Source organism: Zonotrichia albicollis, chromosome Z (assembly GCF_047830755.1).
Source record: "Zonotrichia albicollis isolate bZonAlb1 chromosome Z, bZonAlb1.hap1, whole genome shotgun sequence".
NCBI lineage: Eukaryota > Metazoa > Chordata > Aves > Passeriformes > Passerellidae > Zonotrichia > Zonotrichia albicollis.
The window spans coordinates 21062327-21079664 of NC_133860.1; the positions used below are offsets into that span (position 1 = coordinate 21062327).

General features: G+C 40.5%; 1 long non-coding RNA gene across 1 annotated transcript; it reads right to left on the bottom strand.

The window, feature by feature from the left end:
* Positions 1-693: 693 nt before the first annotated feature.
* Positions 694-5771, bottom strand: LOC113459706 (uncharacterized). Its single transcript, XR_003381203.2, has 3 exons — positions 5713-5771; positions 4793-4882; positions 694-4060 (listed from the first exon to the last, which is right to left on the bottom strand). It is a non-coding gene; the product is annotated as an uncharacterized LOC113459706 (long non-coding RNA).
* Between the last annotated feature and the right edge of the window lie 11567 nt (positions 5772-17338).

The window sequence follows — 17338 nt, forward strand, 5'->3', positions numbered from 1 at the left end:
ATCTACTTAAAGCCTGCATCACCAGCATTGCCAGTGCTTTGGCCTGGGCTGGCTATCCTTGCCCTGTGCAAGCTTCATGCACCCAAACCTGGCTAATTATTCTTATCTCTTACTGGAATCAAAGAAACTGGGCCTCTGCTATTTTGGTAGAGCTCCATATGCCTGTAGTCACACATGACTGCCATGCAGACACCCTTTAGGCACCAAAGAGCCTTTGAACACCAGGCTTGTGTGCTGCTGCCACCACAGGTGAGCTGCATACAGTTTTTTCCCAGTACCTTGTTATATCCTTATGCTCATGGCAAATGAATCTTTCCATTATGGTGAAATGGCAATGTAAGAAACTAGAAAAAAACAGATGAAATGTTGGGGTGATAACACTATTTAAAAGCTGTAGTTAATTTGGTTGTTGAAGAATAAGAACTTGATAAGTAAAGAATGTGTTACAAGTACCACATCTTTGTCTTTCTCCCAAAAATTCCATGCAGGGCCTCCCTTCAAGAACGAGTTACCTAGATAGTAATTAGCAAACTTAGGTTTTTCAATGTAGTAAGTTTTTCTGGGGTATTTTTTTTTTTTTTTTTTTTTTTTGTTTGTTTGTTTGGGTTTTTTTTCAGATGAAGAATATTTTCCTGGGTTTTGCATCTCTTCTTTGGCATAGCTATGGGAACCCAAATAAATCCAAAGGTTTTTACTAGGGGCTACGAGACTTGCTATGCAAAGTTCAAGCCTGCGGATGTTAACATCAAAGTGCTTTATGAAGAAATACACATATTCAGTCTATTTATGCTACCTTTAAATGTGAGGATGGGAGTGAAAACTAAGCATTTGGTACAAAGGGAGCCACATTTGAACTGTATGAAAGAGGTAAAACAGTATCTTGTTCTGAGGATATGAAAACACACGCACAGAGCCCTTACCAAACCTCTACAAAATACCAAGAGTTGCCGTTCTTCTTACAAAAATGCATGAAAAAAAGAAATCAATAAGGATCTTGTGATGTCCTGCCCTTTCTTGGATGGTGTTTTAATGGTCTGAAAGACCAACCTTCACTGACAGTATGTAGAAAACAAAATAGTCATATGTTGTTTCCTGTTAAGCCAGTTTGCATACTCTGTATATAAGTGGACTCAAATCACCAGCAGTCAAAATCAGACATGAGAAAATTACTCAATGAATGTTAGTGCTTTTTAAAGCCATTAGGTAGCATCAAGATGAGCCAAGTGTTTTCTAAACTACAGTGAGGACCTCTTCACATTGGAGGAGTTCAACCTAGAAAATAGCAAACACTTAGGCTAGGAAGAAACATTATAAAGTACATATCAAGGTAATTACTGCTGTTTGTCAGAGTCACAATCACATGTGAAAAGAACTTAAACCTCTCAAAAGAATGGGAACATAAATAAATAAAAGGTAGAGAAAGAAGGGTTAGGTTTCTAGTGGTCCTTTTACCACATTTCTGGGAAAATGCATGAAAGATTTCACTGTCTTAGCATGTAATTGAGTAGGCAAGTAAATTGATTATTACCTGGAAAAGGGTCAGGTCAATAAACAAGTGAATTGGGGAGAAGAACACAGAGAAGCAGAAAAATGTTTTGAAGAGCGTGTGTTTACCATCTCTGAATATTTCAGAATAACCATTCCATGTGCTGTTTAATTAATTATGCAGCTTATTAAAGATATTGCAGTAAATTGGACTCTGTCCCAGTGAAAATTGCTCTTACCATGAAAATTTTCTTTTTTTCCTTACAAGCTGAAATCCCTCCTGGTGCAACTTGTACTCATCGTCCCTTGTCTCATCCTTGTGAAGAGACAAGCTCTGTCCTCTCTGTAGCTAGCCTTTAAAAAATGAGAAACTGTAATAACATGGTCCCTAAGCTTTCTCTTCTCTAGAGTGAAAAGACTGAACTCCTTTAGTTGCCCCTCACAGTGCAGGTTCTCTGACCCTTTCATAATCTGGGAACTTTCTGCTATTGTCTGCAGAAAGCTGTTGTTGAAGTAACTTGAAACAAGTATACCTTCAAGGTGAGTGAATCTTCAGGACTTACTGACAACTAAACCAAGGCATGAAGATGTTATGTCAATGTGATTGTCCAGCTGTGCCCTGCACTAGTGCAGCCACCTTAGATATTGTGTGCAGTTTGGGGTACCACAACAAAGGAAACGTATTAAACTATTAGAGAGTGTCCGAAGGAGAGCAGTGAAAATTATGAAGGGCCTTGAGGAGAAGCCATGTGAGAAACAGCTGAGGGTAGTTCACCTGTTCAGCCTGGAGAAGAGGGGACTGAGGGGAGACCTCACTGGGGGTTGCAACTTCCTTGTGAGGGGAAGAGGAGGAGCAGACACTGATCTCTGCTCTGGGGTGACCAGTGACAGGACTGGAGGGAATGGCCTAAATTTATGTCCAGGAAGCTTTACCTCGGACATCAGGAAAATGTTCTTTCCTCCAAGGGTGTCTGGGCACTGAACAGGCTCCCTGGGGCAGCCATTGCAGCACCAAGCCTGGCAGAGCTCAAGAGCTTTTGGACAACAGTCTCATGGCGTGATTCTTGGGAATGGTGCTGTACAGGGCTGGGAGCTGGACCTGATAATCCCTGTGGGGCCCCTTCCAGCTCAGCTTACTCTGTGATTCTGTAATTTGCATCCACAGTAATAAGAAATTCTTTCTTGTATTTACAGTGTATCCATGGATACTCTGTGTATACAAGATCCAGTGATTTGTGCAAGTCAACAACTGTTATTTGTAAACTCCAAAAATGATAAGGTGTTTTGCTTCAATCCCAGCCAGCAACTAAATACACACAGCTGCTGGCTCACTCCCACCCCTGGTGAGACTGGGAGGTGAATCACAAAAAACACATGGCCTGAGATAAGAACAGATTAATAGCTGAAATAAAGAAAATCAATAGTAATACAATACTAATGAGAGGTGAGAAAGAGAACTAAGACACAAGGGAGTGATGCACAACAGAGTTGCTCACCACACATTGACTGATGCCCAGGCAGCAATTGTTTCCTGCCAGCCAGCTCCCCCAGTTTACCTACTGGGCATGACCTTCCATGGTATAGAATATCCCTTTGGCCATACTGGGTTACCCATCTCAATGCCCCCTCCCAGTTTTGAAGGTTGCACCAGTTTAGTATTATTCAGACTGGTGTCAATATTGTCCACAACTTTCACTGACCACAGTAAGCACTCCTGTCACAACAGAATTATTTAATCTTCAGAGTAAAAGCTAAATGAATAGTCAGGGTTAAACCAGGACATCATATTTAACCTTAAGCATAATGCTACTGTTGTCATCAGGAGTGGAAAAAAAGTAAAATTCCTCAGGAATTTACTGAAATGGCTGCAGTATGACTGAGCAAGAAGACTTTAATGGAGAGCAGTGAAACTCATGAAGCACCCCTTTTTTTCCTGCTCTCACTCAAAACCACACAAAATCATTGAGAAATAATGAAATATCATTTACCCTATGCCAGCACAAACAACTCCTCCATGTTAGGCAAAGAAAACACCATCTGTCATCTTTTCTCTTCAAGCTATAGAATAAAGAACTGACTAAAATATTTTTGGGACATAATTTCAAGAGAAACTTTACCATGGTCTGTGAGTAACCAGTGGCACAAAACCAGTACCCCTCACTCTGGAAAGGGTCTCTGAGCAGCTTCTGGATGAACAGAGGTGGTCAACGAGCAAACCCTACTCTCTGTACATCAGCAATCAAAGTCTAGCAAGATCTAATACTCACAGATGTTGGCCTGGTTTCACCTAATGTACCAAATGTTAAGACATCTGAAACATGTGGCAAGATATGTGATCTATCTATATAGCAGATGTAACCTAAATAAATTACATTTTTTTTCCCCAACAGTTAGAAGCATTACTCAAAGCAGAGGCACTGGCATATTTTATGTAGGTCTGACTGAGAGGACACAGAACTGCAAAAGGCTGAGGGAAAAGCAAAGAACGTGGCCCAGATGTCTACTATTCCTTCTGCACAACAAATATCTATGTGAAGACTCTTCAGTGAAGATTCCTAAGTAAGAAGTCTTCAGTCTGAAAAAAGAGAGAGACAACTGAATGAGATCTGTAACAGATGTCAATAAAGCCCAAGTACACAGAGATACTGAATGGGGATTAACTGTTCGCTGTGTTCCAGCACCAGAGCTGAGGAGGGCATCATATAAAAGTAACAGAAGGCAGATAGAAAACAAGCAAAAGGAGATGGTTTTCCTTACAGCATATGGCAAATTTGTGGACACTTATTTTACACAGGTTGGAAAAGTGAGTAGGCAAATTCATAGGAGAAAAATCCATAACCAGTCATTAATTTAATCCAATCCTATAAAAATATTTATCTGCAAATTATCTAAAGGTGAGAGTGTATGTGTGGAAATTAATTTGTGATTAACTTGTTATATTCTTCTACAGGTAGCTGCCCTTGGCCACTGCAAGAGACATTCTTATGTTCTTTGCAGTGTATTATTAAACTCTGAAAATCATTATGGATGTCTTAAATACTACTATAAATGTTTTACAGAAATAGACTGTACTGCTTTAGCAATTTAAGGAACATTATGCCATAAATGGCACATTTTCTTTGTGGCATGAGTTGCCCACTTCTTTTTACTTTCTCCTAAAGATAATAGGATTTATGCAGGAGGTGAAATTACATTCTATATTTACGGTCTCCTATTCTGGTTGCTTAGACTATCTCAAAAATAATGCAAACCTCATTCTTAAACATGCTTCTATACATGTGATTAGATCTAAGGAAAAGATCCGTACTGATATTGCATTTTTTTCATGACTTCCAATCTTGAGCTGAAACCAGTCTCACAAATATTCTGGATCTTGTCCCACAGTAACTTCTACTTCCTGAAAAAAAAAACACCAAAAACCAGAAATTCAAAAGTATTGTGGAAGATCAGTGAATAAGTAATGATATTTTTTCTTCCATTAAGCAGCACAAGGGAAAAAAAACAATAATCAAAACCACAATCAACCTAAAGCCAAAGAAAAAAACAAAACAGAACAAATGCCAGAAATAAAATGAGCATAAAAGAAATAATTGAAAAAAGAGTAATGGTAGTATAGGAAAAAAAGATAATTAAAAATTCACTATTCATATTCACTATTCATATATTCTGTTAAAATGAATAGATAAAATTTTATCTATTGGCCTGTGTGAAGTGTGAATTTCATTATTAAAAGACTAGATAATGTGGGATAGTAAACTCAGTTTGCTAGGTGCCTTTAAATGCTAAGTCCCTCTCTCTGTAACTAACTTAAACTGCCATCTGTCATGTTGCCAGACACTTTCTGCAGAAATCAAGAGCTTCAAAATTTCTCTACTTTGACATGGCTTGAGCTGTCTTTAAATGACACAAAAAAACAACCTGGAGATGACCAAGAATTCAGACAGATGTATGCAGAGCACAGAAATGCAGGACACATGCACAGGTAATCAGAGCCTGCTGCACGGTGGACACAGGCACACAGAGCACTCATAAACACAGCACAAACAGCATCATCCTGCTCCCTCCTCTGGCTGAGCAGGACAGTGAGGATGTAGATCCAGCAGCTGTCCCTGGATCCCAGACTCCCAAGTTGCTGGCACTCGATGTAGGAGCACCCGAGGTACAGCGTTGTCTCAGTGTTGTCTCTGTCTCAGACACATTGTGGTCTCACACAGACACAGCACCTACCTTTGCCCTGGAGACCTCCAGACCCTGACATCTGTCCAGCAGCTGGGACTCCTCTGGGACCCAAGACAGAGCTCCTCGCTAAACCCAGGGAAAAACAAAGAGTTAGAAATTAATATGATAAGAAGATAGGTTAGATTCTGCTAACTGGGCACATGGCAAAGGCAGACAAACGCAATTATTTAGAAACAAACAGCCCTTTCTGTCATCTTATCTCTGTTTTCCTTCACTTGTTACTCCCCAAATCATCTAAATTCTTTTCCTCTCCTATCTTTGGTATTTCCCAAAACAGCCTGTTATAAATCCTCTGCAATCCTAAAATGTTCTTCCCCTAACATATCCTATGCCTCTTGGCAGAAACCCCCTCAGTTCAAATGCCACTCCAGCCTTGAGTTTTTATTATAATGGGTGTCACAGCCGTGCCACGGGGTGGTGGGTTCCCTGGGAGAGTTCTGGGAAGAGCCTGGGCAGGGCACAGTTCCCACCTGGCTTTGGGCTCCTGTGTTGAGGTGGGCTCTGAAGGTCTGGTTGTTCCTTGGGAGCAGCCAGGGCTGGGTGTTCCCAGGCCCTTCCATGTGCCATGACTGTCTGTGCTCCACTGAGAGGGGAGAGCAAGGGAGCACTTTAATATCACAGACACGGTCACAGAATCCAGAGATCCATTTGAGTCCCTTTGTGTCTGGGACCTGTCCCAGGTTCTCAAAATACAACTGAGATTATGTAACCAAAGCTCTATGCATATCTGGAGGTGCCAGCATGAGCCTAGCTCAGAGCTACTTGCCCTGTTCACCTCCCTGAGATGCCGGTTTTATTCAGCCGCCAAACAATGTAGCTGAAAATAGGGAATCGGAGGCTGGAGAGCAGCACCGTGGAATGCGACCTGGAGATCCTGGTCTGTGGCAAGCTGAAGATGAAGCAACAGTGCCCTGGCAGCCAGGAGGGACATCCCTGTCCTGGGGGCATCAGGGACAGCGTCACCAGCTGGGCAAGGAAGGGCACTGTCCCACTCTGCTCTGGGCTGGGGTGGCCTCACCTCCAGTGCTGGGGGCAGTTTGGGAGACCACAATGTAAAAACGATCTAAAGCTACTAGAGACTGTCCAAAGAAGGTCTGCTTAGTCTGGAGGTGACTGAGAGGAGATCTAATTGGAGTCTGCCGCTTCCTCCTGAGGGAAAAAGGAGGGGGAGACAGTGATGTCTTCTCTGTGATGTGCAGAGGCTCAGGAAAAGGCATCAACAGGACGTGAAGCAATGGCCTAAAGTTTTGTCAGGGGTATCAGGGAAAGGTTCTTCCCCTAGTTGAGGGGCAAGATTAATGCTAAAATGAAAATGTCTTAAATTGTTTAGATTTTATTCTGAACTGTTGCTTAAAAATGTGGCTTACTAAGATTAAATATAAGAGTTCAATTTCTGGAATAGCCACACATGCCTTGTCAGTGACACGTGCCCAGAGAGAACGAGCGCCCGTGGATCGGCAGGAGGTGGAGAGGTCAGGGAGGCTCTGTCGCTAGGATGGCTTCCCCGAGCAACCCCCTTCGAGCCCCCCTCGAGGCGGGGGGAGCCTCCGTGGCTAGGATGAACTCCTCCGGCCCACCCAATGAGTCCTCCGGACGATCGGACTGTGGGAGGGGCCAGGCTGTATATAAGGAGTTATGAACTGCACCGCAGCGCCCAGCCCCTAGCCTGGAGCCCTAAGTACTACCTCAGCTCGCTACTGCCCCGCCGCCGCTGCCGCCGCTGCCGCCGCTGCCGCTGCTGCCGCTGCCGCTGCCCGCCAGTGCCGCCCGCCGCCGCCCCGCTGCCGCCCGCCCGCCCGCCCGCCCGCAGCTCTCTGCCGCCGCCGCCGCCGCTGCCCCGCCGCCGCCCTGCCTGAGGCGCGATGCTCCCGATCGACGCTGGCCCTCTCCGCCCGGCACATGCTGCGACTCTCTGAGCAAACACGGGTCTTCCATGCAGACAAGCTGTGGGATCAAGGGAAGAGCAGAAGGGGAAAGAGAAGGAACCAGAGACTGTCCCGATCGAGAAGATGCAGAAAGAAGATGTGTGAAAATCAAAGAAGCAATACAGGACAGTTATAATGTTGTTGATGCTTATTGTACTTTGTTAAAATAAAGAAACAAATATGTAAATCCTGTATCCAATTACGAAGGGTTTCCAGAATTCCAAACTGTTTTTCTAGAAAAGAGTTCACTCACATTTCAGCAAAGGCTTTTGGCATGCTCTTGATTAATGTTAAATGACAAAAGTTAATATCCTCCAGGTACAGATAACATTGTAAAAGTTTTCCAAGACTAAGTGTCCATATATTTTAACCAATTAAAGTTTTGGTGTTGTTTCCTAGGAAAGTTGTTTTGTTTGTTTGTTTTGGTGTTGTTTCCTAGGAAAGTTGTTTTGTTTGTTTGTTTTAGATTGTTAGAATCGTTATTGTTTTGCTGACTTTCAATTGAAATAAACCCATGAGAGTTATTACTATCCTATTTTCTTTGCCATCACTTCACAGCTGTAGTCATAGAAAATTTAAACCACAATTATTACCTTAAGCTATTTAACAACAGTCAAAAACTTCGTCAGCTACTACTGAGTACATAAAATGTCCAGTATTACCCCAAAACCAAATTACAATAAATCATAAATATTTTCCAAATAAAATAAATGCATTTTATTTATTAAAAATAAATATACCTCTGGATTGTATTTCAGAAAATTGTACAGACAACTCTTAAAATTCTCTGATGTAGCAAGATGAAGTCACTAAGCTATATGCTGCTGGTGTGGATACATATATTCTGCGGGTGTGGATACGTATATTCTCTTTTAATGATACATTAAAACATGTATCATTAAAAGAGAATATATGTATCCACATCACATTTATGGTATAAGCAGAGTCAATGAATTCACCTACTACTTCCCACTTTAATCAGAATTAATTGAAAACCAAACTAATGTAAATGGCTTCTCTCTAGGCTATCTATCTGACAATTTTCTGCCACAGAAATACAGCAGAGAAATGTTCCATGAAAAACATGCATTAACACACAGTTTATTTTCCCGAACCTCTTATGCAGAGAAGAGGTCACTCAGGCCTTCTAATGCATCTTGTAATTTAAAATACTGTGTTGTGAAGAATATTGCTCTCTTGACCCAATTTCAGCCTCTTATTTCCAGGGCACTGCATAAAAGCTTGTGTCAGAGCATCCTTCAAACATATTAAAGCTCCTTGAACTCTAATAGAGCTTGATTCAAGTTCCTCCTTGCTGTACACACAGGCAGTTGATGTGACTGAAGCCCCTTAAAAGTTTTACTGTTATTTGAAACCACACGGTCCCTCTCTGACCCCTGTTGTGCAGCCTTTGTTACTACCCAACGGAATTACATCCTTCTATCAGCTGAACTACCCTCCCCAAATCATCAGCGTCCTACTTCTAGCTGGCTACGTCCATGGTTTCCTTGAACTCTAATCTTGTTTTTACTCTGCATAAACCTGGTAATTTGCATACTTTCCTATCAGTTCTCTGCTATGTCTTAGCAGAGTGCCCTAGACACTAGAGGAATTATTTTTTGGGGGTTTTTTTCTTTTTCTTTTTGTGGTGACTTTTCCATCCTCGGGCAAAGGTGCTCTTCATCCAGGAAATTAATTCTTTCCTAAAAGTGTTCTACTATCTTTATCTCATCTAAGGCTGCCTCAAGGAGTCCCTTCATATTGAAAAAAAATCCTGACAACAATTGCACACAGAGTTTTAAGCTGTGTTCTGAATTTTGTTGTCCATACTGTTATTCTCCTCACACATCAAACCCTGGAGCACATTCTAATAAGAATCATCTGAAAAGACAAAGACATGCCTCCGTGGTACAGAGGAAGAACTGTTTTATTCATACCTCTAGTTCTCACCAAAGCTAAGAAAACAAGAGGTCAAAGGGTTAAAGAAGGCTTTTAAGACAATCAGGTTCAGTCTTCTGCCACTGTCACATCTGAAAAATATCTTAGGTTCCTGTCTGTGACTGCAATCCTCAACCAGAGCAACACTGCCCTATGTTAGTCTACTCACTTAATACTCCAAATATTACATTTATAACCAGGATGAAGATATAGTCTAAGATAGGGAGTCTGTTTTGGACTGGCTGAGTAAACTGAGGCATTTATTATGTCCATATAATTAGCTGATTAAGAAAGAAAGTGTGTTAAAACAATGATGTCATGTTCTGTTCATTAGTCAAAAAGGCTTATTTGCAACTCCTAATGCTATTTTCTGAAAGGAAATAGCTCAGACATCCATGATAAATGTATGTTACTTCACTGAAAAATTGCCAGACATACTTTAAAATCTTCAAGGCTCCAAGTTGTTACCCTGGAAGTTTTCTAGGTAGTTTCTATTTAATATGGATGATAAGGAGGGTACTTTTCTAAGAAAATGGTCATCTAGGAGGACTGTGTGCCATAATGTTCTGCCACTACTCAGAAAAAAAAAAACCAACAAAACCCCACATCCAGCTACAAAATAATTTCTGTGAAGAGAATGCAACAGTTATTTCAGAGAATATATAGTACAAAAGGCAATTACTAAGCTTAAGCATTTCCATCAAGCCTGGAGACCACAGACATCAAAAGAGGTCTTGTTTTTCTTGACAGTGACCATAATTCACACAAAATATTTTGGTGATGATGGCAGCCCTATACCTATGCACACTTAAAATTGTAAAAGGGTCAGCAAATTTTATATATTCAAATTGACTTACAAAATTATATAACAGTGTAGTAGCAAATATATCAGGAACATAGTTTCCAGATCTGCTAATGTCAGGACAATACCAAAGCAGAGCAATGTGTGGCCACAGGGGCTTTCAGCACATATAGGAAAACAGTACAAAAGCCTACAGTGCTGCCAAGGGGCATGGTAAATTAAATCATTAAAAGAAAAACCCACATGAAAAGTGGATCTGGAGTTTACTTGTCATTGTTTCAGTCTTTTTTTTCTTTTTTTTTTTTTTTTGCCATGATTTCCTCAAGACTACAGCAGCTGAAGTTGTGAGCAGCTTGAGTGGGCAGAATGAGAGTGGCACAACCCTGCTATTGGTGTAAGACCACTAGGAGTAAATTCAGCTTCAGTGTTTGTCTGCAGGAACCAGCTCCATTAATCCTGTTGTCTCACTTTGGGTGAAGGGAAAAAAAAGGAAACACAGCAGAGACTAAGATTTTGGAAGTGTTGTTGCAGAAATCACAACATACTGTGTAACTATAGCAATCCCGAAGTTGGAAATCAATGGATAGGTAGCAAGAAGTTTTCAGTGCACCACATTTCTAAAAACCCATTAAACATTAGCCTTCTAAACAAAGAATGGTAATTATTGGTGCAGGTTCTTCCAGGCAAAATGCAACATCATAGCATCTTGTACAGAGCCCTTGCTTTGCGCCAATATCCACCTTTCAAAGATCTGTAATCTTGACTTTCTATTTTTGTTTTCTCATTGCTGTAATAAAAGATCTGGTTTCCTAAACCTGAATATCATCTTCTGCCTATGACCTGAGAAGCCATTCTTTCAACGAATGGTTGAAAACTTGACAGATTTTATGACTGACACAAAGAAGTCACTTTTGGTACTTATTTAAATTGGGAATTCCTCACCATGACTGAGATTATGAGTTAGAACAGGCATGCTACATCTTACCGGTATTTCTCCCTCATACCAGCACAAGCATAGACAATTCACATAAAAGACAATGAAATAACTGCTTTAAAAGAAAACATTGCTTTGGGGTTGCTGCCTGAGTCTCAAAGGAATCAAAATTGCTTTAGGGACAACTATGAATTTATCATAAACCAACATTTTAATACCAGAAAATGTGGGATCAGTAGTTCTCACAAATAAGTGTGTTGTATGTATAAATCAGGAGTTACCAACATGGTAACTTTTCAGTTACACTTTTTTCTTTTCTTAGCAGGGCAACTACATATGCACACATGAACTATGACTGTTTAACTTCATGGCAAAGGCATGAACTACTCTTCATTTCTTGTCAGTGATAAAGTTCTGTACACTGCCTCATGGCCCATAATCTGTGCTTCTGGCCCTTGGCCAAGGCACAGCTATTGCAGAATGGAGCCATCCTTGACAAGCTCAGCAGAAACCTGCTCTGTCACTGGCACATCCCAGGGCTGCTTCTTGGAGAAGAAAAAGTTGCCCCTGTTAGAAGCAGTAAATGAGAACAGTAGGGATAGAAAGAGGCAATAAATTCCCAAACAGATCAAACTACAGAAAGCCCTCGAGGGTGTCACTGAAGCCTGTCCAAAACAAGTTTAACAACTCTTTTGGAGATAATAAAGGTATTTTGGTGAACAGCTTCCTGGTTCACTATGATGAGATGACTGCAGAGAGGCCACAGAGAAGTGTATCCAGGAACACAGATAAGGCCAAAGGTTAAAACTCCATCTATCATTGGGCATAGGTCTTTTACTACACTCAGCTTGCTACAGTCAGGAAAATGTTTAAGACACCCTAAACATTATTAATTATGGTAGACAATGCATTTTCTGAGTTGCAATTACAGGGCATTTAAGAGTGCTTGCAGGAAAAGCCTATCCAACAACTGGGAATTGCTTGTAAGACTCCATGCACACCACTCTCACAGACACTATTGCCATGTACTGCTATGGTACACTATTGCTACTTAGGCAGTACTAACAATGACATTGTGACTACTGCTTTTGAAAAAGGAACTAAGATATTTTAGAAGCCACTCTCTTTAAAATTCCACTGATAGGATATGGCAGGAGAGGAACAGAATCAATTCATTTGAAATTCTTTCATAGAAAAGCTTACAGTACTTTTCTAAATATCATATGACAGAAGCAGATAACTACAGAGATGATTTTAAGGCACTGTGTCTTTTACCCTTCAAGTCAGTAAGAATCAACTCATCATTTGAATTTCCTACATGGCTTTCCAGTCTGCTTTGAGAATAATGTGAAGGTACATTTTTTTTTTTTTTTGTGAGGCTAGAATGAGAGGGTATACTACATAAGCTAGAGAAACCAAAGAGTAATAATGGTTCAGGGCAATCATGGTTCTCCTTCCACATACAAAGAGACTTTATTCTGAATTTAATTTTGTTACACACCATATTACACTGGGAACCAAAATTAAAATAAGCAGTTCTAACTTTTTTACTTCTTGCCCATAGGCAAAAAATTAGACATTTCTCCAGAGACCTAAAACAGCAGATAAGAGAAAGACGGTTTAGTGTAAATCACAGTTAGATAGCATTAATTAAAGGGATATCTAACATATTTTAAAACTTTATAAGACTTTAGCAACACTTTTATGAGGAAAATTTGCCCTCTTCTTGATAGTATTTGGTTTTAGATGTAACTTTCAAGTGCAGCTGCTCCATAAAATAATATTTATTTTGTTTTCCTGCCATCTCGTGGCTTAACCGCAAAATGCACTTTAAAAAAAAAGAGGTACAATTGCTGGTCTGTGAAGCGATTGCTTTTGGAATGCTATTTGGCCTAAGCTGTGCTCCAGACCATCACTCCCTCTTCCCTAAACAACACTGCAACTTGCGACACTATGGATCTGCAGTCAAGTGAATTCCTGCAACAACCTGATACCATGGAAGGAAATTGGGGCAGCTAGCCCAGGTCTCACCAAAGGAGTGATGGGCCATTCTCTCTTCCAGATTGTTCCCTTGACCCACATCTGCCTAAGCCAGTGAATTCTTACTGCATTCCTGTTTCTTAGTTAAATACATTAGTTTGAATGATTATGTGAGAAGTGAGCTGAATTCTAGTCTGGCTCACTCACAAGCTGAGGCAAACCCTACCAGGGCTATGTTAGAGAAACGTACAATATTATTAGTTACACTTCTCACCATCTGGAAAGTTGCATTTGGCAATATGTATGAGTGCTAGGAACCCAGACTGAGCCTTTTGGGATTTTTTGGCATTTACAGGGAATGGTCAAGCTAGCTCATTTAATACAGCTCATTTTAAGCAAACACGAAATCCTAATGCCATTTCTGTCATTTTATGTGGGCCAACTGTAGAAAATAAAGACTTGCTTTCTATCACACTATGATTGAAAGGCATCACATTGTACACTTCCCTAACCCAGCCAAAGTTAAATAGACAGTTGAAGATCAGACACGAAAAATATTAGAGGTTTTCTACAAAGTTTGGAGGTTTTTGGTTTGATTGGTTTGTTTTGTTTTTGTTGTGGCTCACTTTTTAGCTGCTCAGCAGAAAAACAAAGTTATTTGTTTTCTTCATGCCTGTGCCATATTTGTATGAAAAAATTTTGCCCCTGCTGCATTTGAGCCTCCTTAACAAAGATGTATAATCAGTCAGATTTAGTGGTTCATGTGACAGTTTGTGGGTGAACAATACATGTGCATGTTTTTAGCAAGAGATGGCCTCTCAAGATTTCACTGGCTGAACTTTCTAGAAAGTCAGACTCCTCCAGCAGTTGTCCTGCCAGCTGAAATGCTATGCTAGTGTGACTGAATACACTAAGAGTGGTTAGAGCAAAACACTTTTGCTAGTCTATGATTTAGCAAGAATTTTTCTGTGTCATATAATTCCAGGTAAGCCAGTAAAAGGTTTCAAAACAAAATTGTTTTAGTTAAATATCAATCCTCCTGTGCCACTTGCAGAATGCTCTTTCCAGGACATTCCAGGGCAGGTTTTTGTCTAAGTTCAACTTTCAACTGTTCTACTTAAACCTGAGTTGCAAACCTGGATACTTGTATTTCATATTTTTGACAGAGAACATAAACTGGGTAGTTATAAAGGTGTGTGTGGGGGGGGGGGAATCTTAGAAGCCAGCTGCAGAAGGAAAGTAATTGCAGGATTTCTCACAAGATCCTCATAATGAAGTTGACACACCAGCTGGATGACCAGATAGTGAGGGAGGTGATGGTCAGTGGCACAAATCCTGGTTGGAGCAGCATGACCCAGGGTTCAATACTGGGTCTAAACCTCTTTCACCTTCATTAATGCTCCAGATTATGGGGCATCTGCACCTCCACAAATTTGCTGATGGCACCAAACTGCGGAGGGGGGGAAGGGCAGGGGAGGGCTGATACACCAGAGGGTCGTGGTGGAAAGGGGCTCACAGAAATCTCATCCAGATCATATGGCACTGAGATCCTTGCCAGCTTCAACTGTCCAGTCACTGGGTCTGCACCGATGAACAGCTTTAAAGGACTACACAGCCCATGTGTTTTGTGCAACACAGAAGGCGTGGGTCTAGAAAGTCTGAATTCTGCCACAAAATTGGTGCCTGTGCAAAGGCCCCAAATTTGCGGAACTCTGACTACGTGGAGGGCTTTCTACCTTTCACAGTTAAAAGCAACTCAAGTTAATACCTGAAAAAAAGCCCAACAACGTTTTGAATTGTATTGTCAGTTATGAGTATTTTTCACTGCTTGAAATTGCTCAGATCTTCTGCACCAGTGAGGAGATTCATGTAGATTTGAAAGCAATGTCCTGGTAACAGGGAACACAATGACCAGATAAGGAAAACTGAGTAGTCAGAAGAGAGTAATGATAAACACACTGCTCATGATCAAATTAAGCACAGTTCTAGCAAGAGATCAATTGGTCAATCAGCCAATCATATCACTCTCCTATAGAATTACATATCGAGAAAAAAACCCCAAAATTTGTAAGCGACATGTAAAATAGAACTGTACAACAGAACATGTATTGGCACAAACATCGTAGCTACTTTTCATAAATTCGTAACTGCTAAAAAAGACTCAAGCTCAGAATAAATATATTGGACTACACTGGAAATCACACTCTCTGACACACTGTAGCTTACTCACAATAAAATAAACAGTTAAAAAAAATATAGTAAGAAAAGATGGCTCTTTCTTCAAAAGTATTAAGCAGTACTGACAAATAGTGATAATTCCTGAAAAGTTGTCTAATGGCTCTTGCCAACCCATCAGCCAAAGGGATGTAGATGCCCCAAAGAATGAAGAATATCATTATCTCCACCCTTCTGCACTGCAACTATCTGACGCCTCTAGTTGCTCAAGCCTTAGTTAAGGCTTGTAGAAAGAAGAAAGCTCCTAATGAGGCATAAAACTAGGAGAAAAATCCCAGTTTTTCAACTTACCTGTAGCTATTGATCACTTGGGAAAAAGAAGTGAGAAAATAGTAAGCCTGGTAACATGGATCTTGGATTTGTGTTTTCATTTCCAAAATTCAGATTTCATTCTGAAGAGCTGTATTAATTTAATTCTAAATGGAGATACTGCATCTCCATATGATCAAGCCAGCTCAACCAGCAAAGAACAATCTTGGCAGAACAAAATATACTGGGTTTTTTAGAGTCCTCTGTGTGACAGAAGTTTAGATTATATTTAATTTTGAGAATATCAAATACATTATTATCAATGGCAGCCTGCTGAGCTTTAGAATCATATAATACTTGCCAGGGACATCAAGGACATCTTTTTTATCTGGAAAGGGCACAAAATACATTTAAATTTAAGAGAAAAAAATTGGTCAGAATAACTTTAATGAGGTAACCATGTGCCATTTGCTCTTCTTCCAACAGCTGGAGTTAAGGTTTCATCCAGCTAAATACTTTGGGCAGTGTTCTGGGTTGGAACCAGCGTGCTGAGTGTCATATATGAGTGAACACATTGTGTATTAGTGGTTCTAAGCGGTTCTTTTCTACAAAAGCAGACTTGGTCCAATATGTTTGGTAAACTGCAGACATTTTGCTGATTTGCAAGACATTAGGATTAAATGTCTACAGTTCCTTGTATCTGAAAAGCAGGCAAGATTGTCATACATTCTTTAGAGGAGCACCTTCAGTGATCAAAGCTATTGCCAGGCACTGGTAAATTAAAATTAAATGCCAGTAGTTAATATTCCACTTTTCCAAACAACAGGATTTCTAATATGATCTATCAGGCATTCTAAGCATTCCTCTTCATGAGGTAAATGCAGATGTTTCTACAAAGAAAATTATTCTATTTAGTTACTTTCCTGTTGGGGTACAGAGGAATTTTGGGCTTTTTGACAGTGTTTGTGGGTTTCACCCATTATGGTAATCAAAATTCACCCGTGCAAGGGGTTATGTAACAAGAGGATCAGATGTTCTTCCACAGGAATACAGCATACCTCAGGCATGATACAGCTGTGGTGTAATTTGGGAGTGGTTCAGGAGTTACTGCGCAGAGATGGGCCAGAGAGACCAGCAGGAAGGAACAGCAAAAGCTCAGCTCTGGTATTGTTAGCAGTATTTAACACTCACATCTTCACAGCACTTTTCTCACATAGGCACAAGCTGGTGGCATTGTAGGTTTTACTGTAACTCATGGAAGGAATGTCAGACAGGAAAAATATTCAGCAGCACATTGGTTATCTTGCACGCTTCACTGACACTGTGCTCTGCACAGCTGGGAAGCCAGAAGGTATGGAAATACCTCACTGTGAGCAAGAACCAGTTTATAAGTCCTGAAAGCACCCTTTTGGCTCATATAATAAAATTAACATTAAATATGAGAATAAGGAGTATCTGCAATCTGTAAGACTACTTTGCAATCTCCTAAACTTGAGAAATTTGATGTATGAGTTCCCAGAGGAGCTTTGAAAAGCCCAAAAATCCTTCTGT